This window comes from Sminthopsis crassicaudata, chromosome 4, assembly GCF_048593235.1.
Source record: "Sminthopsis crassicaudata isolate SCR6 chromosome 4, ASM4859323v1, whole genome shotgun sequence".
Taxonomy (NCBI): Eukaryota; Metazoa; Chordata; class Mammalia; order Dasyuromorphia; family Dasyuridae; genus Sminthopsis; species Sminthopsis crassicaudata.
Genome location: NC_133620.1, coordinates 301,898,320 through 301,924,481, shown reverse-complemented (window position 1 = coordinate 301,924,481; position 26,162 = coordinate 301,898,320). Strand labels below are relative to the sequence as shown.

Below are 26,162 nucleotides of genomic sequence, written 5' to 3'. Positions count from 1 at the left end.
CATATAAAAAACATTTAAAAAAAAAAAAAAAAAGAACTCACATTCTTTCTGCCTTGCCCCACTAATTCCACCCTTTGTCTATACTTCACTACTTCTGATAAGGGTATCAACAAGCTTTATAATTACACAAGTTCCCAGTCTCAGCCACTTTCAATTCCTTCTTCTCCAATAAGTAGAAAAACATAAGTATTTTATTTCTAATTCCACAACATCTCTTGCATCCATCATCTTCTCTTCACTCACATGACAAGCTAGTTCAGGAGCAAATCCTCATCATTTCTCATCTAAAAAATAAACATTTGCATCATTGGTGTCTCTGATTCCGGTTTCTCCCTTTCCAATATAACTCCCATCATTCAAAATAATCTTCCAAAAACACAAGTATGACTTTTCCACCTATTCTGGAATAAAATATAAACTACTCAATTTGTGATTAAAAGCCACTCATAATCTAACTCTGGCTTACACTTTCAGACTTATTCACATCACTCCCCTTCAAATAACCTAAATTTCAGACAAATTGGCCTATTTATTATTCTATAAACTGGACAGTCCATCTTCTCTCTTTCTGACTTTGCATTGTTGGTCCTTAACTGGAATATTCTTCTTCACATCTACCTTAACTTCCTTCTAGGTGGAATCACCCTGGATACATAACAAAGTACAATCTGCTACTTCTTCATAAGGTAAACATGTGTACTTCATCTTTATGAGCCACAATTTCCTGCTTTGAGACTAACAAATAGATGAGTGCCAAAGTTTAAATAATATATACACTTGAGAAAAAGAACACATGAAAGTGGCTGCAGAAATCCCTCTACTCCCCATTCCTGGTCCTTATCCTAATGCAGGTCTAACTGCAAAAATTAGAGCAAAACATCCCTTGTATCAATCAATTTTTGTCAAATAATTAATCAATTAACTAGCTAATCAGTTGACTCTTTATTAAGCCTACTATGTGCCAAATAATAAGGATACAAATACAACAAATGGCATAACTATTACTCTCAAAGGACTTAAATTTTGTGTTACACTAAAAACCATACACTCTGGGAAGAGAACTAATCAACAATACACTGGCACACTATTATCTGTAAGCTCCATTATATCAAGGACTATGTATTACCTAACTTTATTTTATATCCTGACCAGCCCATCTTGTTTTCCCATCATGCTATTACTTTATTCCTATTCTTCTTTTTTTGTAATATGTTGTACAGCCACCATGACATTGCTCTCTGAATGAGTCATCTTTAATCCTTTGGAGGAAGTAGAATTCTGTATCTTGCTGCCATACAGTTATACTGACAAAATGTATATAGTGAAAAGGTGGGGCTTTTCTTTCTTAAAAAGTTTCACTATTTCTCAGAAGCAATTCAGTTTATTATCTTCTATTTCTCAATTCTAGGTCTGGCTCACTATCCATTCGTAATTTCTGTTCTAGATTTACATACTACTGGATAAGGTCTATAGTTGTCCATTCAAATGTATATTGAAGTTTGGGCAACAGATATTCTTTCCTCTGTGGTTGGATAGGCCAAACTCCTTTGAATTATTTCAAGTTTCATCTGAGAAGTTCTTCAATAGCTTAATACAATTAACATAATATTACCTACAAACAAGAATATCTGGAGTACCCTCCAGATATAGTACCTCACTATACACAGGAAATCCTTCCTCAATTTGAACTCTGATGGATCAAAGGACCTTTGTTGTCATTTCTTCAAAAAGTCCTAACTGATCTTAATATATGGCTGAAAGACATTTTACTATCAAAGAGTCTATAAAGGTGGCATTTTGTTCTATCAAATCAAATGCTTTTGGTTTTCTGCTATGCTGTCCAATTTCTTCAGTGAGGACAAACATGGAATCAAAGTCAGCTACCATATTGATGGTAAATCCTTCAACTTGGACTTTAACACCTGGATATTCTTGTGGTGATTAATCTACTGAAACAAGGCTTCTCCAAGACCTCTGGAAAACCCACCAAGAACCTTACATTAGATAAACTTTTGTCTATAATTGCTGTTAGCTGTGAGTTTGGTGTTTCTGAGCCAAGATTCAATAAATCTACAAAACATATTTATGGTACTGTAGATTTCTTGTGATATAAAAATAAATATTGTCTGAAATCAATTTTTAATTGAGATAGCACAAAAGATCACAAAATTCTAGGGAATTAATGAGAAAAATGTTTTGCAGGTTACCAATTTAATTCTGTGTATTGCATTTTATAGATTATATCATAGTTACTGTGTTAGAAAAAGTACATATTATCAGAATTAATATTTTATTACATAGAATTGTAGGCAGAAAAGTGCATTTTCAGCAATCTGCAGCAAAAGATTACAGTTTTTGATGGTCATGAGAATTTAACCCATATATATTCAATGTATCAACATTCATTTACTGCTGTTTTCTAGTGGTGGCACTACTTAAGTTGAGGATTCACTGAATAAACAATTTCATGATATATTCACTGTATAAACAATCACATGAAAGTTACAATAAGGTATTTTTACTATCTTGGAAGGAATTCTCCAGTACAATATCCAAAATATCTTGACATCTGACAGGTAAACATTTTCATATCTTGCTTATAATTTGCTTATCAAACTGGCATAATGACACAAAAGTGGAAGGGTTAATTAACACAACAGATGACAGAGTATGGATTCAAAAAAGATTATTATGGGCTGGTGCACTGGGTTGTATCTAATAAAATAAAATTCAATAGAAATAAAATTAAGCTCCACAATTTAGCTTTAAAAAAGTCTTACCTGAATTATCTTTATAAGGGAGGCATGATTACAGAACAGTTTGTTTGAAAAAAGATCTGAGAATTTTAATAGTAACAAGCATTTAAGAACTTAACTTTCTGCCAGGTACTATGCAAAATACTGGAGATACAAATAGAAGCAAAAAGAAAGACAGTCTTGGTCCTCAAAGAGTTTACATTCTAGTAGTAGTTCAGAAGGCTTAAAGAGGAGGATTAGGAATATTTGGGCAAGGCCAACCTGGACCCATCCCCAAAATGGAGGCCTGAAAAGAATTCATCATTGGAAGAAGGGAACTGTTATCTTGGAGGGATATTTCAAGGTGAGAAGGACCCAAGAGCTAAGAGAAATTCTATAGTGAAAGAGCAGCTGAGTTATGGAGGCAAAGTACTTAATTGAATCTAAGCTCAGCATGAGTCATTAGTTTGATATGGCAGCCAGAACATAAAAACTAACATGGTCTTGGGTGGCAATAAGAAATGCATAGCTTCCAGAAATAAAGAGATGATAACATTTACATATTCTGTCCTTGTCAGTACTGACTAACATCATTTAGGAAAGACACAGATAAACTGGAGCGCAACTAAAAGTTTCAAAAACCCTTGAGTCCATGTCACATGAGGATCCACTGAAAGACCTAAGAATATTTACCATGAAGAAAGAGAATAGTCAACAGGAATATGATATCTGTGTTCAAGTTTTTAGAAGAGAAAACCATCTTGTTTTGTTCAGCCCCAGATGACAGAACCAGAAGAATGGATTGAAAATGCAAAGAAGCAAACTTAGTTTGGGTATCAGAAAAACTGACATTATTCTCTCAAGTAAATTGCCTCAAGAAGTAGTGGGCTCCTCCTTCTTCTTTTAGTCAAAAGCTATATATAACCAATTGTTTGGGATGCTTAAGTATGAATTACTTTTCAGGTTTGAATTAGATTAGATGGATGGCTGTTCAAGTCCCCTACAACTATGTAATTTTATGATCCTATGATTCATTTACACACAGAACTCTTACCTGAGCAAAGGATAGAATTCTATGGCTTCTGAGATCCATTCTAATTGTAGGATTCCATTATTTTTTTCAGCCTTAAGTTGCCACCTCCACACACACACAAAAGCTACAATTCACTAGCACTCATAGTACAATTAACATCTCCTACCAACTTCATAAACATGAACACAAAGATATTTTCAGTTTCCTCTACCCTGTATTCTATAGACCAAGGCAGCCTATGATCTTGACCAAGATAAAAAGCCAGAAAGACCAATTATCTTGTATAGTGAAAAAGCACTTTGGAGTCAAAGGTCCTGATTTGAAATCATGCCTTTGTCACTTATTTTCTATGTCACTATCAGCAACTCATTTAACTTTCCTAGATCTCAGTTTCTTGTTGAATTAGAAGACACCTGAAGTCCCTTCCAAATCTAAATCTATGATTTCCCTTCTTCCCCACCCTCATCCCACACCCAATACATAAATTCATCAGTCATAAACTTTGCTACACAGACAGGCAGAACCAGATTGCCCCACAGTCCATTTGGAGGACAAGATAAGAAGCTTTTATAAACAAGTTTTGTAAGTAGGCTCTTCCCCAAACATATGAATTACTGTCACCAGCAAAAGAAGTAGTTTATTTAGAGAGAAGTGGGATTTCCCCTGAAGATTACACAGAATTAGCCATAAATTATGCTCATTAAAAGCAGATTTTAGGAGATCTTAAATCAAGCTAGAAAAGCATTGAACACTGACCCAATAAGGAACTGTATCTGCTAGACAAAGACTAACCTATATAGATAAAGAAAGAAAAGTTTAATACCAGAAAGCTGAGGCCTATGTGATGAATTTCTTGGCTATCATGACCATGAAACAACTAAATATGCAAATCAGGTGTAGAGCCTGATGTAGAAGGGGATCACCTTTCTACTTCTGAAGAACCAGTAGCAAAATGGCATAAAAACAGAAATTATGCTAAGAATTTCAGCTTTTATACTTTTACAACCATTAATTTAACTGCTAGTATTCATAATGTATATCTTTGACCAACAGTGGATGATTAACTACATGATAGGAGTAACCGAGTCACATATATAATAGTGTTCTTACTAAAACTGCAAAAACATATATTTTAGCTAAAAAGAAGAGATATTTACAGGTCTTCCCTGGAAATGCAATTACAAAAAATAGAGGAATTGGTTTTATTGTCACAAGAAACATAATTCCATGGGACATTTGGTCATTTTTATCTGGTAGTGCTCATAAAGAACATAAGTAAGGTAACAGATCTCTAGAAGATGGCAAATTAAGTGGCAACACCTGCTGCAAAGAGTTACAAAATAGAGAAATTCTACAAAAATTTGATAATATCCTCCAAATAGAAATTATTTTTACCCTTGATATTCAGTTGATTCAGTGCTAAAGTAGGCATAACTATATTGAAACTCGGCTTGGCTGGGGAAAAATAAAATATACTAAATAAATAGTGGGTGGGTGGGGAAGAAACACATTCTTTGAGATTACAAAATGAAAGCCAAAGGATTATCCATCTGCAAAAGTCTCATGTTATTGGAAAACATGAATTATCAAAACACAAAAATTATTAAATTTGCACTTAGATAAGAAATAAATAATAATCAGCGTGAAAATTATTTCACAATTAGCTGTTCATATACAAATTATCAACTTGTCAAAAAGTAAAAATCAATAGGAATTAAGATGAATATAAGATGCAATGTGTGATTACAAGGAAAACAAGAATTTATCAAATGTAGACTATGTGCCATATAAATGCTATCTCACATTGTACCAATAACTCTAATTCAAACTTCTTAAACAAATTGTTGTCTCAAAAAATATAAAATGAATAAAAGTAAAAACATTAACTATTATTTAAGAAGTTAAACAGACATAAAATATTCCCTAAATCAGGAGACACAATGAGTCCAGAAATTAACTACTCTAGGCAAATACATTCCTTTCCTTGTGTAAAGACATAGAAACCAATGTCAGCAATAGTTTAAATTATAAGCTCATAAAAACATAATTAAGGAGACAGACAATTATACAGGGAATCCCCTACAACAGAGAAAAATTTTTCAGGGATTGAATTTGGTGTGAAATGTAGATACAAATATCCTATATTTGTAGATGAAGGAAAAGAACAAAGAGTATGAGGCAGAACAAATATTTGTTATCAGTAACAGTAGATGGAAACATCACATGTTAATTTCACCATCAAATTACTTGGAGTCAGGAAATATCAGTGGCACTTAAGAATAAAAAGTAAAGAAACATGTTTGGACCTGACCAAACACATTCACATAACACACTTTCAAAATCACTTAAAAGATCAATTTTTAAGACACCACAATGAAGTAGTAAAAAGAATGGAAAAGATCATGGCTATTATTTTTTTTAATACCCTTGAGATATCAGTAATTACTGACTTACTGGTCCAATTTCTCCTATCTACTTTTTATTTAGTATAGTATTTTATTTAAAAATAATTAGTTCCCAAAAATCAATATGTAGAATTGTAGTAAACCTTTTAGGGGAGACAGAGGATAGTAACAGAAATTGGAATTTATAAAATTATGATTCATGAGCTTGTCTAGTTATTAAAATAATAAAGAAAAATTTTTTTAGAATGTGTATGTTGTTTGTAATAATAATAGAAATAAGAAAATTCATATTCCCTTCCATTAGAATATCTGTAGGAAAGAAATCAAATGAAAATAAGCTTACCTCCCTAATAACACAAATAAGGAATTCAGAATAAATTGAAAAGCAGAATGCAACAATATGTTGCTTTTAAGAAGTACATTTAATACAGAAAGATCGAAGTAATTCAAAATAAAGTGTTTAAAATAAAACTTTTTCATCCTACTTCTCCTTCTGCTACATAATGATTAGAAAAAATAGCAATTATACTGTAATACAAAAATCCAGCCCTTAGTCATTTACTAGCTAGCTGTGTGATCTTGGGCAAATCATTTACCTTCTGTCATACTGTTTCTTCATCTGTAAAATGGGATAATAAAACACCTATTTTCCAGAACTGTTAGAAGGATCAAGTGAAATATTTTACAAACCTTAAAGTATTAAAATTTATAAAGCACTTTAAAGTGCTATATAAATGCTAGGTATTTCTATAACTATTAAGATATAGGCAGAATGTATTTTAAATTTTAATGAGATGATGTCAGTTTTCAATACATATGCATTTAATAATTCTGCAGTATAACTCTTAAAGGAAATCCTCAAAATCTTAAAATAATGCATCTATACTTAAATGGTACAAAATTCTAAGATTAACATCACACATTTTCCAATGGAACAAAGGCCAAAGAACATAGACAATGCACGTGAAATACAGTTAATATCTCATTGAAAATATTCACAACTTTGTTCCTAAAAGAAATATGAATCAAGACAACCTTAAAATGCAATATTTGGGGGGCAGCTAGGTGGCACAGTGGATAGAGCACCAGCCTTGAATTCAGGAGGACCTGAGTTCAAATCTGGTCTCAGACACTTAACAATTCCTAGCTGTGTGACCCTGGGCAAGTCACTTAACCCCAGCTTCAGGGGAAAAAAAATGCAATATTTGCAATGATATGATTTTTCCACTTACTGCTTTGGCTGCATTGCAGACATTTTAATATGTTGTTTCATCATTATCATTTTGTTTCACTTAATTACTGTTTATATCATTTGTTCTTTGACCCACTCTTTTTTAAAGATTCCATTGTTAAATCTCCTTTTGAATCTGTGACTTTTGTTTGTGATCCCCGAACCAAAGTCTATTTTTATTGCATTTTGACTTATAAATGACACATTAACCATGTTTGCCTTTTTTCATTTGTTTAAATACCTTTGTACCCTAATATATGGTCAATTTTTGTAAAACTTCCATATGGTGCTGAGAAATATGTATATTCTTTTGCCATCTCACTTAGAAAATTTCATGACACTATTATGTTACTGCTTGTATCTACCCGTAGATTTCTTTATGAATTTGGAAAAGCATTTCAAACATATAAGTTTATTAATGATATTGACAGTTGACTATAATGAGTTTTCTTTGTTTATCCATTTTTAAATGTTTAAATGTTTGGTTTTTCCTATGTCAACATGATTACAACTCCTTTTTAAAAATTCATTTGACACAAAGAAAACTTAACTTTATTTTGTAATGTAATGTATTTCTTGGAAATGACAGATTGTAGGGTTTTGTTTTCTCATCCAATCTATCACTTTTTCATTTTATTGAATTGTTTAAACCACTCACATATAAAGTTTTGAGTATTATTTACATTTTCATCCATTAGTCTCTAATAAGTATTTTCAAGTTATAATTGCTCCCCCTCTTCTGTAAACACAATACTATGTTTATTCAGTTACTTTGGTTGATTCTTTTTTTAAGGAAGCACTATTCCCATTGCCTCTCAATAGTTACCAATTTTTTTTACTGTGTTTTTGAGTGTTAGTTCCTTTTCTTTCTGCTTTTATTTGATTATTTAATTCTCCTCATTTCCCCTCCCCCCTTCAATTTTCCCCCTTACCTTCAACTAGTCTTGGTCATTAGTTTTGGGGATTGTTGTTGTTGTTGAATTTTTTACTCCTTTCCTGAGAGAGTTTCTTTCTCTCTCTTCTTTACTGATTTTCTATTTCTATTCTAGACTTGAATCTAGACCACTGCAGATTCCAATTTTTCTATGCTGACATTATTTTTGTTATATGGGCCATAAATTCTGCTCCATAATTCTCATTCCTCTTTTAAACTACTCAGAAACAGCATATTGTGATTCCATGTTCTTCTAAAATTCCACAGAGTTCTCTATCTCATCAAGTGTCCTTTATTGGTAGCATTTTTTCAGAGATGTTTGAACCAGATGGAAATATAGAGGTCATATTTCTTTCTTTTGTTTATGCTTTATCTGTTGATTTATCTGCTTATATTTAAGGTCTTCAAATTTTCTTCTTTCTGAGATTTCAGATGCATTCTATTTTCTCCTATTCACTATCTGATGCACTTTTCTAATGGGAGTTTCCTTGAGGACTGGATCTCAAAGGGGCTTAGCCTTCTCCCATACTAAGCAATTCACAGTTTACCAGCTTAGGTCTCATAATTAATTTCTGAAAGGACAGAACTGGCCCCAGTTGGATGCTGAGCTCAGGCTTAGCAGAATATCACATAGCACCCCTCCCTGACCATACACACAGTGTCTTCTGCTCCCTCTATTCCTCACTTTTCTGGCCTGTCACCAGCAATTCAAATAGTTGCTATGGAGTTAATTTATGTAGTTTGGATCTCTAAGAATCTGAAAGAAGAGTGAAATGAGTGGGTTTTGAGCTCTCCTTCACACTCAGAAATGTGTCCTGCCTCCTTCCTTCTGTTCCTGGCTCTCTTGCAGAGATCTTTTATAATGCAAACTTTTTCTGCCAACCAAACTACTGCCCTTGGAGCACTGCAATAATGCTGAGCAATAGCAATCCAAGCAAAATTTCACTCCTGGGGCTGAGATCTCCAAAGCCCTGGAGAAAGGTAGGAGGGAACTGGGTTTGGATTTGGGTTCTGTTGCAAGCCCAATGTCAACCCTTTGGGTTAGCTAAGTGCAGTCTTGCTGCCAGTACCATGGAAGGTGGAGGAGAAGTACTATATAAGCTCAGTATAGAAATCAGTTTCATGGATTGGGTTTGGGGGGAATTTTGTGTTTTTAATCTTCTTTTGGATGTCGTGTCCTAAATCATGGAGACAGTTGAAGTTGCTTTATTTTTGCTTCAAAATTTCTCTTTTGGACAAGTTTTGATATTTTGCCATCAGAGTCCTCCATCTTGTTAATCATGTGACCAGGAAGTTTCATTAAGCATTTATCAAATATCTGCTATATACCAGGAGTAACTATGTATTATTCTAGGTGAGAATAGACAAGCCAAAATGTACCTGCCCTCAAAGTGCTTATATTTAATTGAGAGGGGGAATATAGCTTGTTCATAGATAAGTAATAGAGGATATATGCAAAATAAATACCAAATGATTTGGAAATGAGGTGTCTTTACTATGGAGGTAAATTAAGACAGGTGATTAACCTGTCACCTCTGATGAATGGACATTTATACTTGGATATTCTACCATCCAACTAAAACTCAATATGGTCAGCATGTAATTCTTCTCAAGCACCTGATATCCCACATACCCTCCTTGATTTTCATATGATTTCCTCCCACTTGATGTCATTGATATGTTAGAGTTTGAAAAGCTTCAGAGACCATCTGGTTCAACCAATCTATGAACAAGAGTCCTTTTAGTCTTAAATTAAAAATAAGACATTCAGCTTTTGCTTAAAGAGCTTAATATCTCCCAAGGTTGTCAATTCTTCTTTGGGATAGTTTTAATTATTAATATGTTTATATCTTTTAACTCAAGTCTAAATTTACCTCAACAACTTCTATCCATCATTACTACTTCTTCTATCTTCTCAAGTCAAGAAGTTGATATCTTTTTCATGTTACAATCCATCATATACTTAAAGTCAGAATCATGCAAAATAACAGTTTGTGATCTATGAGGATTCTGTGAGGAGCCTGGCAATATAACTTCTATCCCATAGTGTTTTAATTGTCACAGCCCCAAAGAGAACTAAGAGATCTTATTTCCTAAAATACTGAGATTTAATTTTAAAAAAGAAAGAGTATGAAAAAACATCTTCTAGGTAAATTGAGTTTAACACATCTGTAGAGAAATGTGGAACAAATTCTTGAGAATATTTTAATTTGTATTTTGAGAAACCTGAAGGCTGGGGAAGGATTTACAGAATTGAAGAGATGTAAAGGATATTAGTAACAATTAAACAGTACTCTGGCTACAATGTTTCTCATACTTGATATATTGTGAATAGTCATTTTATATTTCTTTTTATTGTTTGCTATGCTGTACGGTTATCGATTTTGATGTTTTATTAAATTAGGTTTAAAGCCTAAGATTTAGGGATTTTGATCAGCTGAGAGACATAGCTGAAAGTTGAAAGGAAAAGAGGTAGAGGGATCACTAATAAATTAGAGATAAATTTTATTAATTTATGAGGATTATCAGAATGCACAACTAAATTGCCTTACCAGTATCACCATTATCATAACCATCCAGCTACTTAGCATTTATATAGTATTTTAAGGTTTGCATAAGTACTTTATCAATATTATCTCATTTTGCCAGATAGGTGTCAAGTAACTTGCTGAGAGTCACATAGCTAAAGTATTAAGTCTTCCTGACTACAGGCCCAGTGTTCTGTCTACTGTATGTGATTGCCTTAGAACCCAGGTTGAGAATTAATAAAGTAATGAGCAAACTAAAAGAAGGGGATTTCATGTGGCTGCAGTGTACCACATACACCTCTTGACTCTACATCAATAACATATGTAGTTTGAATCCTAAAACCTATTACACACAGCAAGCCTACTTCCTCTTACTTTTAACTAGAGATTTATGCAAACAATAAAATATTTAGATAAATTAAGGTTTCTTCTATGTTACTCTTTGACTTGAGAATACAAACATAAAGGAAGAATGGGAGGTTTTTTCTCTTCTCAATTTATAATCTTACTTAGTAGCCTCACCCAGTTTCAATTATCATCCCAACATAGATTTTGTAAAATTGCAAATTAGAAATGACTTCTGAATCTATCTCTGCAGCTACAACTAGTGACTTGTCCAGCCCTACAGCTCCAGTCTCATGTCTCCAACTGCCTGTTAGAAATCTTCACCTGGATGTCCTACCAGAGCCTTGACATCAACATCCCTTAAAGCAAATTCATCATCTTTGCCCCAAAGTTACTCCTAACTAGCCCATTTGGGGGGAAAGAGAGAATTAACATTGAATAATAATAAGAAAATTATGTAAGTGACTTGAAGGAATTTGTTGTGAAGCTGCTCAGGGATTGAATTCAGGAAGAAGAAAGTTGGCCAAGCTCAGGATGAAAAGTAGAAAATTTGAATAACAACATCTAGGACCAGAAAGTGGTTCAGATTCTACTTCTGAATTATAAAAGAAAGCAAATGGAGGAAAATTAAAGGGGTGGGGAAAATGATTAAGGAAGATTAGAAGTAGAAACTAAAGAAACAGACTCAAGAAGGATAAAGGATAGGTAGTTGGCAAGATGAGGTAAGGTAAGTGGAACCATTTGAGGATTAAGTAAATTGACTGAGTGTGTTGGAGGGTGGAGCAAATATACAGGAAATTGGTGTAAGGGTGAAGAGGAGGTGAGTATAACTGTGACTATGGAGTTGTTGAAACAAGGGAAAAAATCTGATTAGCTATTGTCAGATAATCAAGAAGTCATAATTGGCTGTTTAAAAAAAATTAGAGTTGTGATAAAAACACCCATAAGGAGTTTCAAGAAACAAGGTTTTAAAAACTCAACCATTAGAAAAAATAAGATAAACTCTCATGTCTTCCTTTGAGTGAGTAATGTTTGTATTTCTGCCAGCATCAAGACACTATTATCAATGTTCCAAATAAGGCTGATTTCTCTCCTAGAGGATAAGGTAAGGGGTCTTCAAGTACATCTCTCTCTGCTCCAGTTTTTTTTTAGGGAGAAAAGGAGAATCCTAAAGTAAAAAGAAGCAAGACTTCATGGAGGAAGAGGAAAGGAAATACCAAATCTGAGGAAGAAGAAGGGACATTTGGCCCTGGTCATGATAAAAGATAACAGAGTTACACAGAGAGGAAAGAGAAGGAAAAGGATAGTTGTATAATTAGAGCTTAAGAACAGATTTGAGGCTCTTCCTCAAAAAAGGGTTAGATTTTCTAAGAAAAAAGAATTTTCTTATCCTCCAAAGAATGATAAAGTAGAGCAGCTAAATGAAAGATCAATAAGGGGAAGAAAAGAAGGGAAGGGGGGGGGGGGAAATTGGTGCCTATTGTCTTCCTGAAGCATATATCCAGGATATAACAGAGAACTTCTCAACACATCAAAACAGATGACATATACCCACTTCTGATGATTCACAGTCACAAATTACCCTTGCAGAAGGAATATAAAATATTTCCCCAATGTTTATTAAAAAAAAAAAAAAATGAGGACCACAGGGAAAGGCAGAGGTTGTGTTATTCTACTCCGCTGAAGGAAAAAGGTACAGAAAAGAAAATTTTATTTAGGAACTAATCGATTGACCAAGAAGGTGGTATCTGAGAATGGGGTGGATCACATTTTAAAACACAGAGTTGGCAGATCACTGGCCAGAGATGGAGTACATAATTCACTGACCTCTAAAAATTACCTAACCTCCACTAGCTTAATTTTCCTTATCTGAAAAAAATGTAAGAATAGGATTAAGTAATCTCTAAGATTTTTTTCTAGTTATGAAGTTCTAGGATATGAACAATGGCCACCACTAAATAAAGCTAGTTTTTTTGTTTTTTTTTTTTCTTTTTGAAATGTTCAATCATTCCTCTCCATTCCTGCTACCATCACCCTTGGAGGAGTGCATTATGGCATTGTGGATAGTGTCAGGCCTGCCTCTGATAGTTATTAATTATGTAACATTGGGAAAGTAATTAAACTTCTCTAAACTTCAATTTCCTTTTTTTTTTCTTTTATTTTCTTTACTTTGTTTGAAATTGTGAATGATAACAATACCTATGATACCTACCACACAGTGTTGTTTTGAAGATCAAATGTATAGATGGGATTTTTTTTTTATTTCATTATTGTTTCAACTTAGATTATTTGAACACTTTGCCACTTTCCTTCTCACCTTCTTTTTCCTTTGCTTCAAAAGCCATGCAATGTACTCCACTGTTCCTTTCATTCAATTTCGTGGGGTTACATTATTGCCTGAGTATAAGATTTCAGAGTCCTGGACCATATTTGAGAAAGAAACTCTAACTCTATACCTTGGAACCAGGGCTATTACTGGTGAGGGAGTGGGGAAGAAGTGAGTCTAAGTCTCCACTATGGAGAGATACAGAGTTTTCTTCAAGTGTGAAACTGAATCTCCAGAGAAATAATAAAACTGTGTAAAGAATCTTGACTTTTAAGTCAAAGGGCCTAGGCTGGAATCCTAGTTTCATAATTTTCTTTGTTGATGGTCATTCAGTCATTTCAACTGTGTCCAAATCTTTATAACTCATAACTCCACTGGGGTTTTCTTAGCAAAGACACTGGAGTAGTTTGTCATTTCCTTCTTCAGCTCATTTTATAGATAAGGAAACTGAGGCAAATAGGGTTAAGTAACTTGCTCAGGGTAACACAGCTAATAAGTATATGAGGCCAAATTTGAACTTGACTCTAAGCCTGGGATTCTATGCACTGTGCTACCTAACTGCCCTCTGTAATTCCCTAATATTGTGAAAAAAAATTATTCTACCTCTCTAGACCTCAGAAAATAAAAAAATTACAGCTGATCACTACAGCTTTAAAATTTGCAAAATGCTTTACATATATTATTATCCTATGTGATCTTTACAACCTGTGAAGTACTATGATTATCATTATTCTTTTTATAAATGGGAAAAATTAGAACCAGACAGGTTGTCATCACTTGCCCATGGCCACAAAACTGCCAGCAACAAGATTAAAATTCAGTTGTTTCCTGACCAGCCCAATGTTCTTAGCTGTCTCAGTTTGCTTGTCTGTTTCAAAGAAGCTTAATGTCAAAAGCATGAAGGGAGTTTTAAGGGTCTGTGAATTACCTCCCAAAACTCTTTAAAAAGATCTCAGCCCTCCTGCTTTTCTGTAACAAGCTGTAACATCTCAGTCACCTGGTCTGTGGCTGAGTCACGAGACAAATGCTGGCTTTCATAATATTTAACTACCTCTCTTACCCCCATCCCCCACAAGGAAATAATATTTGCTTAGGTCTACAACAAGCCTCTTCAGAACTGAAAAATGCAAAATACAAAATGCCACTGCTGCCTCTTTGTCTCCACTTTATTCTTTCTTCAATTATCTAATAATTTGCAGGTGCTCTTATTGATTCAGTGACATTAAAAAAAAAAAAAACAGCAAGTCGGAGACTGAAGGAGTCTAGTCATCTAGTTCAGCTCTCATTTTACAGTCAGAAACAATGACTCCTTAGAGGGGAAGTGACCCACTCAAAGTTACCCAAGTTATCTATGACAGAGCTGGGGTTTGAGTCCAGGTTTTCTGAATTCTTCTGTGGCAATATGGTTTATGGCTCAGCATTGAAATAGCACGACCACCATGGCAGAAAAGGGCAGTTGAATACAGCAGAGGCAGTCAAGAATGAGTGGGGAGAAAGCTTTATTTTTTAAAGAGTTTCCCATGAAGAAAAAAATGAAGTAGATTGCTACACTGAATGCCCATCACCAAATGATCATCACAGCATCTGGAAGTGGCTGACTGCCTGTCCTGCTACTCTTAGTTCATTTAACAAATAAATAGTAAGGACCTACTGTGACTGCCTACTAGGGGTGATACAGAATTCCCATAACACATGACCCCTGCCTTCTATGAGACTTTCTAATTAGTTGAAGGATAAGTCACCAATCAAGGTAACTATAATACATAACGTTACCTTAGATTTTAATCTCCTTGAGGATAAAGATTATCTTTTGCCTCTTTTTATATCCCCGGCACCTAGTAGAATACCTGCCACACAGTAGGTGTTTTTAATAAATGTTTGATTGACTGATTGCATGACAAGTATTTTATAGAGATGAAAACAAAGTGCTTGGTGAGTCTGGAGAGAAAATATCCAACTGGGATGATCAGACTTTAAAGTTTGGGTGGTAATTCAACAAAATGGGGGACTAAGGATATTACAGCATATGTAGTATAGTAAATGATATGAGCAAAGTGCAAACTATTTGGGGAATAGAAGGCTGCATAGATGGTCTGCAATAGGTTAGATTGAAGAGAGTAATATGAAAAGATGGGAAAGAGGTATGCCAAATACTGAAGGACTCTGATAGTAACAGGCAAAGTAATTTAATAATAATCTTTTTTTCTTGTAATTTAAGTTTACTGTCCAGGCAATAAGGATTCACTTGATGACTTTTTAAGCAGGAGAATGATATATGTCCACATTCAATAGGTCTTACAGGCTTTCCAAAGACTTTAGAACCAGGGTTAAACGCTACAACACAGAGAATCCCATGGCCATTTAAATCTTCCTTAAATCATACCAGCTCAGAATATTATGATAATTTCAGTGGAAAGCTACAACTTCTTGGGGAAAGCAGTTCTCCAAGATCAGTCACATTCCTCTCTAATTTAGCAGCATTATCTTTGATTTAACCCTATTATTCAACATAACTTTATAAAGGCATCACTTATCCCATGAGATGCTTATTAGCAATTTCAATATCATAAAATGCAGCCAACCATCTAGAAAGAAATTAAAAATTAGATCCTATGACTCTCTGAGCTTAGAAACTCCTTATATTTCCTACTGAAAAAATGTTCATGTTTTCATATTTTACATTTACATGTCACACATTTATTTAACACAATTATTAACATCTATACTAGGCATTCAAGATACAATAACAAAAAATGAACTAAGCCCTTCCATCAACAAACACATATTCTACTGTTGTTCACAGTAAAAGGGTAAGAGAAATTAATTTAAAGAAAGTGAATGCATTACAACTGAGGGGATCAGGAAAGGCTTCACTTAGAAGGTGGTACCTAAGTTAAATTTTGAAGGACACTAAGAATTCTAAGAGGCAAATGCAAAAAGAAGTATATTCCAAGTGTGAAGGTCTGTGTGTCAAAAGGCATAGGGACTGGAAATATACTTTGGACAACTCCAGGTAGATCAATTTATATGCAACATCAAGTATACATGAATCCTAGAAAGAGAATAATATGAAAGCTAACTTGGGATGAAATTCTCCCTCACCAGCCCAAATAAATAAGAAAAAAAACAAATAAGGCCAAAATAACAACAATATGAAGAAAAAATTGGAAGGCCAACCCCTCTGTCTGTGTTCTTGATGCCCCCTCCTTCTATGTCAGGTGATTGCTTTTATTATCATCTCCCCTCCAACCTTTGGTCTGCAAATCTGGCCTTAAACACAATACTTCCTAGCTCTGTGATCCTGGGCAAGTCACAACCCCAATTGCCTCAGTTTAAAAAGAAGATAATTACAAATTACCTATTGGATATTTCAAAGTAGATAAATCATAAGTGTTTCATATTTAACATATCTAAAACATTCCCATAAAAACACATATCCCCCTTTCCAATTCCCTATTTCAGTCAAGGACATCATCATCTTTCTAGCCTTTGTAATTTACCACTTTAATATCATCCTGTATTTCTTGTTCTTTTTCACCCTACATATTCAAAGTTATTTAATTTTATTTTTCCTAGTTCCACAATCTCTATCATATATATTCCCTTCTTTCTATATGTCATAGATATTACCCTAGTTTACTCCTTCATTGCTTCTCACTTGAATTGTTATAATAGCTTCCTGATAGTCTAGGATCATAGATTTAGAATTGGAAAGGATTATAGATGCCAACAAATCCAACTTGCTCATTTGTGAGGAAACAGAGAAAAGTTTAGTTATTTTCCCTGGGTCACATAGTAAGTATCTAAGATAAGATATGAATGTAGATCTTCCTGACTCCAAATCCAGCACACTATTCACTATGACACTTAATTCTTGCCTTAAATGACACACACACACACACACACACACACACACACACACACACACACGTTTAGCATTTAAAACTCTTTAAAACTTGTTCTCTTCCTATCTTTCCAGTTTTCAAATAATTTTATCCTTGCATTCTAAGGTAATACTATTCTATTTGCTGTTTTCACAAACAATACTTTATTTCCCACCTCCATGCTTCTCTATTGGCTGTCACCTATGCCTGGAAAATTCTTATTTATTTCCAAATCTACTTTCCTTCAAGATTCAGCTGAAGCAACCTCTTGTAGGTAGGAAGCTTTACTCATTGTCCAAGTTGCTAGTATCTTTCTAAAATTACCTTGCATCTACTTGTATCTTGTATCCTTCATTAGGATAAAATTACTTAAAGGCAGAGTTGTTTTTTTATTTTTTTTTAATACCCCTAGTGCTTGACACAGTGTCTAACACTGTGTAAAGATTTATTAAATGCTTGTGGATTAACTGAAATCAGCTCTCTTACCTGCCTCTATTAGTGTCCCCAACTTCCCCCTTCTCTGACATCACAGACCACAGCCATAGTGGATTGTAGGGGCCTTCTTGGCTCTTTTGACAACTGCAGTTTTAGGTGTGGCTTTCAGTATTAATCCTTTGATAGGGTCCTGAGAGAGCTCATTCCTATGAAGAAGGGAAGAGTATAATTCAGAACTATTTCAAAGTTCTAGAGAAAGGAAAGATGAGTGAGTAGGAAGAAGACAAGTGCTTTATATCAAAGAAACCATAGACAAATCAACAGAATAATGGGTAAAGGCAGATAAAAGCTAACGAGAAATGAACAAACAATTTTTTAAAGGAGTCATATCAACAAACAAGTATTTTACAACAAAGAAAATGGAGTCAAAATTCCCATGAAGCTGGTATTTATTTATTTACAATAAATTCTGCAGTCTTCTGAAATGAGAGAACAGCAAATTCAAGAATCTTCAGAATGAGGTAGAGAAGAATAATCAAAATTTAATTGGTGGGAATGTGTAGAAATCATATAAAGAAAGGAAGGCAGGGATTAATGCTAGGAAAGAACTCAAAAAGACTAATAAGAAACTAGAAAATTTAGAACAAAAACTGGACATTTTTGATAACAGGAGATTCTCTGAAAATAAGAACACTGGAATGCAAAGATACAGAAGAAAAAATAACAAAAAGCAATTTCAAAAACATGATCATATGAACAATTAAAAGCAAACAATTAAAAGTAAGGTTATAAGAAAATATGAATTCTACAAACTATAATACTGAACTCAACAGTAAGATTCAACCAGGCAGTCTAAGAAGTATGTCTGTATGTCTTCCGGAAAAAAAAAAAAAAAAACATCATTAAATACTGGGGGAACCAGGTATATCAACTGGTGAAAAAATGGGGCTTGATCCTTTGAGATATTGTTAAATTCTAGTCCTAAAGAAAACCACACTTCAAAGAATCATACATGAAAATGATCCAAACATTTTGGAAACAGAGGGCAAAATATAGAGAGATTCTATAAAAGAAAGAACCCCAAGTTTAATTCAACAAGAAATACCAATAAAATTTCAGAATTACAGTGTTAGATAAATTACATAGGAATCAAGAAAAAATCTTACATGCTCCAAGATTTAGTGTTTACAAGGAATCAAAGGATTAACTCGAATGTGATATTCTATAAAGCAAAGCTTAGTTGGCACATTTTGCAGAGCTGAGCCTAGGCATCATAGAGAATGAGTGAATGTTGAAATACAGAAGTAAGTAATTCAACACGCAAAGGACCCAAACAGAAGAAAACGAAATACTTCAGAAAGTAATAAAAACTTAAGAAATGAAATGTTTGTTTTCAAGTGGTTAGAGACAATTAGATGGAATAATAGATAGAAATTGGGGTGTGAAGTCAGAAAAACCTGACTTTAAATCTGGCCTTACACACTTACTAGCTGTGTGACCCTGGGCAAGTCATTTAACCCTGGTTAGCCCGATATCTGTCAAATAAGCTGGAGAGAGAAATAGCAAACCACTCCAGTATCTTTGCCAAAAAAACAAAACAAACAAACAAAAACACAAATTGAATCAGAAAGACTCGAATGTGACTGAAAACACTAAACAACAAAAAGAGACAAACAAGACCACAAAGGGTAGAGGAATTCCACTGTTCATAGTTTAATTCAAACCACTTTGCACATTGAGAGGCATTGAGAAAAAAGCAATAGAAGAAGAAATAGGGGACGTTAGTAGAATACATGGATTAATACTGAAGGGGTAAATTTTCATTCCCTCATTAGTAAATTAACATGCTAAGATAATGCAAAGGAACTCCACTTGGTTTGGGAGAAAAAAGAAATGGATATGGAAAACGGAAATATCTAGGAAAAAGCTGTTCAAGACCGAAGAGAAGAGATGGAATAAAAGCACTGTGTGATAATGGAAAGATCTTGTGTCTAGGAAGACCAGCCTGGGCAAGTCACTTAACTTCTCAGTGTTCTTAGCATTGGTAGAAGACAATCCTTTCCAGGAAAAGGAATGTGGGGAGGAAGGGGGAAGAAACAAACATTATTCAGCACCTAACATGTGCCAGGCACTGTGCTAAGCACTTTGCAAATATTATCTCATTTGATCTTCACACCAAGCCTGGAAGGAGCTTCCTTTACCAATGGAAATCAAAGGTTCGGTGTTCAGTTTCCCTCATGATGGAATGAAATATCACCGTGTAGTAAGAAAAGGTGAATATCAAAAATTCAAAAAGTGAGGAAATATTTGTATGAGGTGATCCATAGGGAAATAAGCAAAACTAACTGAACAAAGGAATGATAAAAAATAATAATAAAAATAAAAATATTAAATAATATTGAGCAAAAAGAATTTAAATTAATGAACAAAAAAATTTACTAAGAACTCACTATGTGTTAAGCACTCTGCTAAACACTAGGGAAGCAAACAAAAGCAAAGATAATCCTTGATTTAAAGAAATGTGTGTGTGTGTGTGTGTGTGTGTGTGTGTGTGTGTGTGTGTATTACAGGAAGTAAATTCTTTAATGTCTTTTGGATTTTTTTAACATCACCTGAATTTTCCCTAATAGCCTTCCTTTTCCTCCTCCCAGAGAGCTATTCCATATAACAAATAGTTTTTTAAAGGGGAAAAAAAACACAAAAATCAATCTGATCAATACATACCAAAAGTCTAACAAAATGTTAAATGTATACTATTTGTAGAAATAGGGCGCTCTCTCTCTCTCTCTTTTTCTCTATCATAGATACATAGAGATATAGACATATATATGAGAGAGATTCATATTTATATGTGTGTACGTATACTTACTTATTCTTTATAATTTTTGCAACATTCACTTTTGATATTCTTGTGGTTCTTTGCATTTACATTGTTGCCATTGTATATACTGTTTGTTTTTTTTTTTGTTTGTTTGTTTGTTTACTTAAGTAATACACACTGTGGATCTTTCCATGCTTCTCTGTATTCATCAGTCATCATTTCTTATAGTGTGGTACCAATTTAGTCATTCTTCAATCAGTGGAGATCTACTTTGTTTCCAATTCTTTGCCATCACAAAGTAACTATAAATATTTCAGTATAAATTTTTTTCTATAAATATTTTGGTATACATGGGGCTTTTATCTTATCAATAATCTCCTTGGAATATGTACCTAGGGATTAAAATTTCTGGATCAGAGAATATAAACATCTTAATCCTTTAAAAAAAAAAAAACACAATTCCAAATTGTTTTCCAAAATTGTAGCACTGATTCTCAGCTCTACTAGCAATATACTAGCGTGCCTATCTTCCCACAATCTCTTCAGCTTTGACTACTCCCATCTTTTGTCATCTTTGCTAATTTGCAGTGTATGAGGTAAAGTCCCATAATTTGAATTTCTCATTATTATTTGGAACATTCTTTCATGTAGTTGTTAATAATTTATAATTCTTTTGAGAACTGTTCATATTCTTTGATCACTTAGGTACTAGGTGATAGTTTTTGGTCATACACATATATATTTGTGCTAATTTTTTTTACATATCTTAGACACCAAATCCTTATTAGAAACACATACAAAAACTCTTACAAAGACTCTTTCCCATTTGACTGCTTCCCCCTTTATCCTTGGTGAATTAACTTTGTAAAGAAACTTTTCAGTTTCATATAAAGTTACATATTTTATCTTCTGTCATTGCCTTTATCCTTTGGTTAAGAGTACTTTCCATAGCTATAAAAATATGTAATTTGCTTCTCTTCTAATTTTATAGCATTATCTTTAATATTAAGGTCATGTAACCATTTAGAATATATTATAAAAGAATTTAATATAGAAAGTCAGACAATATGATATGGCAATCGTGGCCAGGGAGTGTCACTTTAGCGATAGGAATTAGCAGTAGATATCATACCTTTCAGGCGCAATAACAGAATTAATTTGATTATGATTCCAGAACTGGAGAGCATGGAATCTGGTGAGAAGAGTGCCTCAAAGATCTGTGCTTGCCCCTGTGCTATAAATGTTTTCAAAATATTAAGATATAAGTTTAGAGGAATTTCAAAATACCATATGGCTTAATCGGGATCCAAAAATTTTTTTAACAGAATACAAAGCAGGTAGGTGGCTCAGTGGATACAGCAAAGGGCCTAGAGTCAGGAAGACCTGAGTTCAAATCTAACTTCTTATATTTACTGTGTGACTCTGACCATGTCACTCAACCTCTTTTGCTTTAATCCACTAGAGAAGGAAATGGTAAACTACTCCAATATCTTTGCCAAAAAAATCTCACAGACAGTATGGTATATTAAGATACATGGCATCATGAAGAATCAGATGTGACTGAACAAATGAACAAATGTCAAATTTAGGTGATATTTAGCAGGAATAAAGATAAAGTCTTATACTTGGATTTGAAAAAAGTCAGTGTTATCATTACAAAATGGAAAAATATAAGGCAGGATTATACACTAATTCCTCTGAAAAAGTTTTTGGGGTTTTAATGGATTGTAAGCTAAATATGTATTACCAATATGATAACAATGTCAGACTAAAACTAACATAGTTCTCTTCTCTGATCCAGTTACACATGGAGTACTGTATTCATTTGTACAAACCACATTTTAAGAAAAACATTGATAAACTGAAGAAAGACCAGAAAAAGATAATCAGGAGGTTGAAGAACTTGTAAATCATGCTAATATGAGATAGGAGGCTCTATTGAAGGAATTGGGAGTGTCTAGCCCACAAGTGGCTAGAAGATATGGAGAAGAAAGATGTTTTCATGAGTTCAAGGAATTATCATGTGAAAGAGATAATTTTTTTCTTCTTAGCTCTAGAGAGCAAAACTAGGAATAATAGGGTAGTTCTGATTGCCAAAGAGATCCAGAATACAAAAAGGTTAAAAACTCCTAAACAATAAGGTTACCAACAAAACATAACAAAACAAAACAAAACATTAAAACTAAATGAAAAAATTTTAAACAATTTAATGTATTCAAAAGTAAAATGAATTAACCTAAAAGGTAATAACTTCAAGAAAGGATAGAAGACTATCTGTCAGCTTTATTATAGAGAAAATTCTTATTGATGTACAATGTGGATTAGAAAGTCTTTGATTTCTCTTCCAACATTGATATTCCCAATTACTGTTGAAGGTTCAACCAATACTCCAGTCACTTATGTTCAAAATCTTAGTGTCATCTTCTAGTGATCTCTTCCATACCACATATCCAATCAGTTGCCAAATCTGGAAGTTTCTTTCTCTACAATATTTTTCAAAATGTCCTTTTTTGACCACTAACAAACCACTACCCTAGTTCACTTCTCATCTGGCCTTTTGAAATAGCATCTTAATTAAATTCCCTGCTTCAAGTTTCTCCCATCTGATTCATTTTCCACACAATTGTCAAAGTGATTATCTTAAAGTTCAGATCTGACTTGGTCTCCCTCCCACCTTTCTCAACAGATGCCAATAGCTTTCTATAACCTCTAAATATATATATATATATATATATATATATATATATATATATATATATATATATATATATATATATATGTATGTATGTATATATATATGTATGTATGTATATATATATATATATAACTTCTTCCAATTGTCATTTAAAACTCTTAACAGTAACCAATTGCTTTTCCCACAAAGAATGCTCCAATATGCTCCATTTCCTATCTCAGTGTCTTTCTATTGGTTTTCTCCAGTGCCTAAAATACTCCCTCTCTCCTAATTTCCACCTTGTAAAATAGATACATGGCTTCCTCTAAGACTCATCTCAAGAGCCAGCTCCTATAATAGGCCTTTCCTGGTTCCCCTATATACTGGTGTCTTGCCTTCTACTAAGGATTCATAACTCAGGATCTGTGACCTTGGATTCTGTATATATACATATCTACACATACACGCATATATACACATACAAAAAGGTATTGCATAATAAATTTTATATACACAATTTATATATTTCTTTTTCTATGTTCATAGTAAATCCATCATATATGAAATATATTGCATGTATTCTAAGATATATAATACACATTATGTAAATATGTGAGGATTTCTTTCTATGTAGCACCGCAATATAATTGATTTCCATTGTAATCAATGCTGTTGTTTGTTTTGCATTTAAAAACATTATTCTTATAGGGGTTCCATAGTTCAGACTACCAAAAGGATCTAGAACGCAAAAAAACCAGGATTAAAAACCCCTCCTAAAGGGCACTTCTCATCTGGGGATGGGGTTCTATGATTCTGGGACTGGAATCAGAAAGACCTCAGTTCAAACCCTGTCCAAACACTTACAAGTTGTGTGACCTTAGACAAAGTTCTTAAATCTCAGTTTCCTCATCTGTAAAAATGAGGATAATATTAGCACTTACCTCCCAGGATTGTTGTGAGATAATATTTAGAAAGTACTTTGTATAGTAACTATCATGTTAGTGCAGTCCTGGAGTCATAAAGACTCATATTCCTGAGTTCAAATCTGATCTTAGATATTTGATATTTGTCTGACCCTGGACAAGTCACAAGAGCATGATAGGGCATTTGTACCCAAGTAAGTGTTCTTCAAGTCTAGTGCTATATAAATGTTACCTATTAATAAGGAAAATAATAGCAATAATTTCCTTCATACCAAGGGAGAGGAAGGTTAAAGAATTATATATCCAGAAAATCCCAATTAAAATGCAAATATGTCACTGTTTAGGAAACCATATTAAGCAAGTTACCGAATTACAGCTTTCTGGAACTAAAAAGGAACTTCAGAGATTACTTCACTGTTCTAGATCTCAGTTCCCTCGTATGAAAGAGGATGGTATTGGTCTAGATGATCTCTAAATTTCTTATCGGCTTGAGTGAACAGTTTGCAGATTCTATAAAAATACTGCAAGTTTGAGAGTAATGTCTCTAAATCCGAGACTCTGGATTCCAATCCTGCTTCCAAAGCTTATCTCCATGATTTGAATTACTTGAGGATTCCAATTATAGATCTACCAACCAATTAGCGTATTATTTTGTAAATTGAGAATTTGGCCCGCCCAGGGTATGGGTTGGAGTAAATTTAGATGGAGGCACTGGTTTACTTATTGTGAACTATAAAAACTAAGAAGGGGTTTTAAAAATAAATTTAGCCTTCTAATAATTTTGCCTAACAACTGTATTTCACGACTCTACATCTCCCCCCTCCCCACTCCAACGTCTTCCCCCCTCCCCCCCAACATATGTACTGAAAGCTTGTTAACTAACTTTGGACTACATCCTTTACTTTTCAGGTCTTCCTTTTTCTCCCTAAGTCTCCTCTTCCTCCTGAATTCATACATTTAGTCTGGGCTCACGAAGCTGGGCCACTCAGTTTAATCAATTACCTCAATTTAAGCGTCCGATTCATGTAATTTAAGTTTCCAGGCTTTATATCTATAGCTTGACAGGCATTTAAAATAGAGACTAAATTGGGTGACGAAGGTGGCAAGTGGCTGGGAGGGAGGTGTTAAAAGGCAAATTCTCTGAATCCTCTGTCCTCAATCTCCAGGCTTCAGCCTCCAACTCTTTCACTCTCTTCCCAAGATTTGCACTCATTTGCCATCCCCACCCTTGCATTTAGTCCCGAAAACCAACTTCCCCGGGCACGAGGCCCTCGGCTCAACCTCCCTTGCCAACACACCTGCTGCCCCGGCCGGGCACTTTGCCCATGCTCGAGGTGGAGCGCCTCCCGGCTCGTTCTCTGGCTACAGTCCGTACATCTGTTCTCCGACCCCAACCATAGCCCCGAATCGCCTCTTCTGATCCCAGACTTCTGCTGCCAAATGCAGCCTTCCGAGGCGGGAACATCTAGCTTCAGGCCAGACCTTGCAGCCCCACCCAGCTGTGGTGTCTCGCCCCAGAATGGGGCGGAGTGGAGCCCACAGGACTCCCGAAGCTTTCTGGCTGCCACGCCCTACGTTGAAGCTGCGGTACTCACTGACTACCCCGCCAGGGAAAAGAGGCCCCAGTTAGCGGAACTCAATCATGATTCTCAGAGACTACGGGATTCTGTACTTTCCAGTGACCAGTTTCTAACTAACCCAAGGCCCCTTGCCCTGTTTCAGGAAAGTTTGGCTCCCTGTGTGTCAAGCAGATTAGATGCAGTAGGAGAAATAACTGGGAAAGAGACTTGCAAGGGTTCATCCATCAGAGTAACAGTATAACTAGTATCCCAAATCTTGAAAGACCTTAAGAAGCTATATCACCGACCCTAGAACTTTTAAATAGTAG

General features: G+C 34.3%; 1 protein-coding gene across 3 annotated transcripts in view; it reads right to left on the bottom strand.

Moving 5' to 3' along the window:
- Positions 1-25,795, bottom strand: part of PIK3R5 (phosphoinositide-3-kinase regulatory subunit 5) — a 76,319-nt gene extending 50,524 nt beyond the window's left edge. For 2 of the 3 annotated variants that reach the window (XM_074311944.1, XM_074311947.1), the window contains exons 1-2: positions 25,573-25,795; positions 17,908-18,062 (exon numbers count right to left, since the gene is read on the bottom strand). The gene's annotated coding sequence lies outside the window, so the exon portion shown is untranslated. The remainder of the gene's footprint in view (positions 1-17,907; positions 18,063-25,572) is intronic. The other variant, XM_074311945.1, reaches the window with a different exon arrangement.
- Positions 25,796-26,162: the final 367 nt, after the last annotated feature.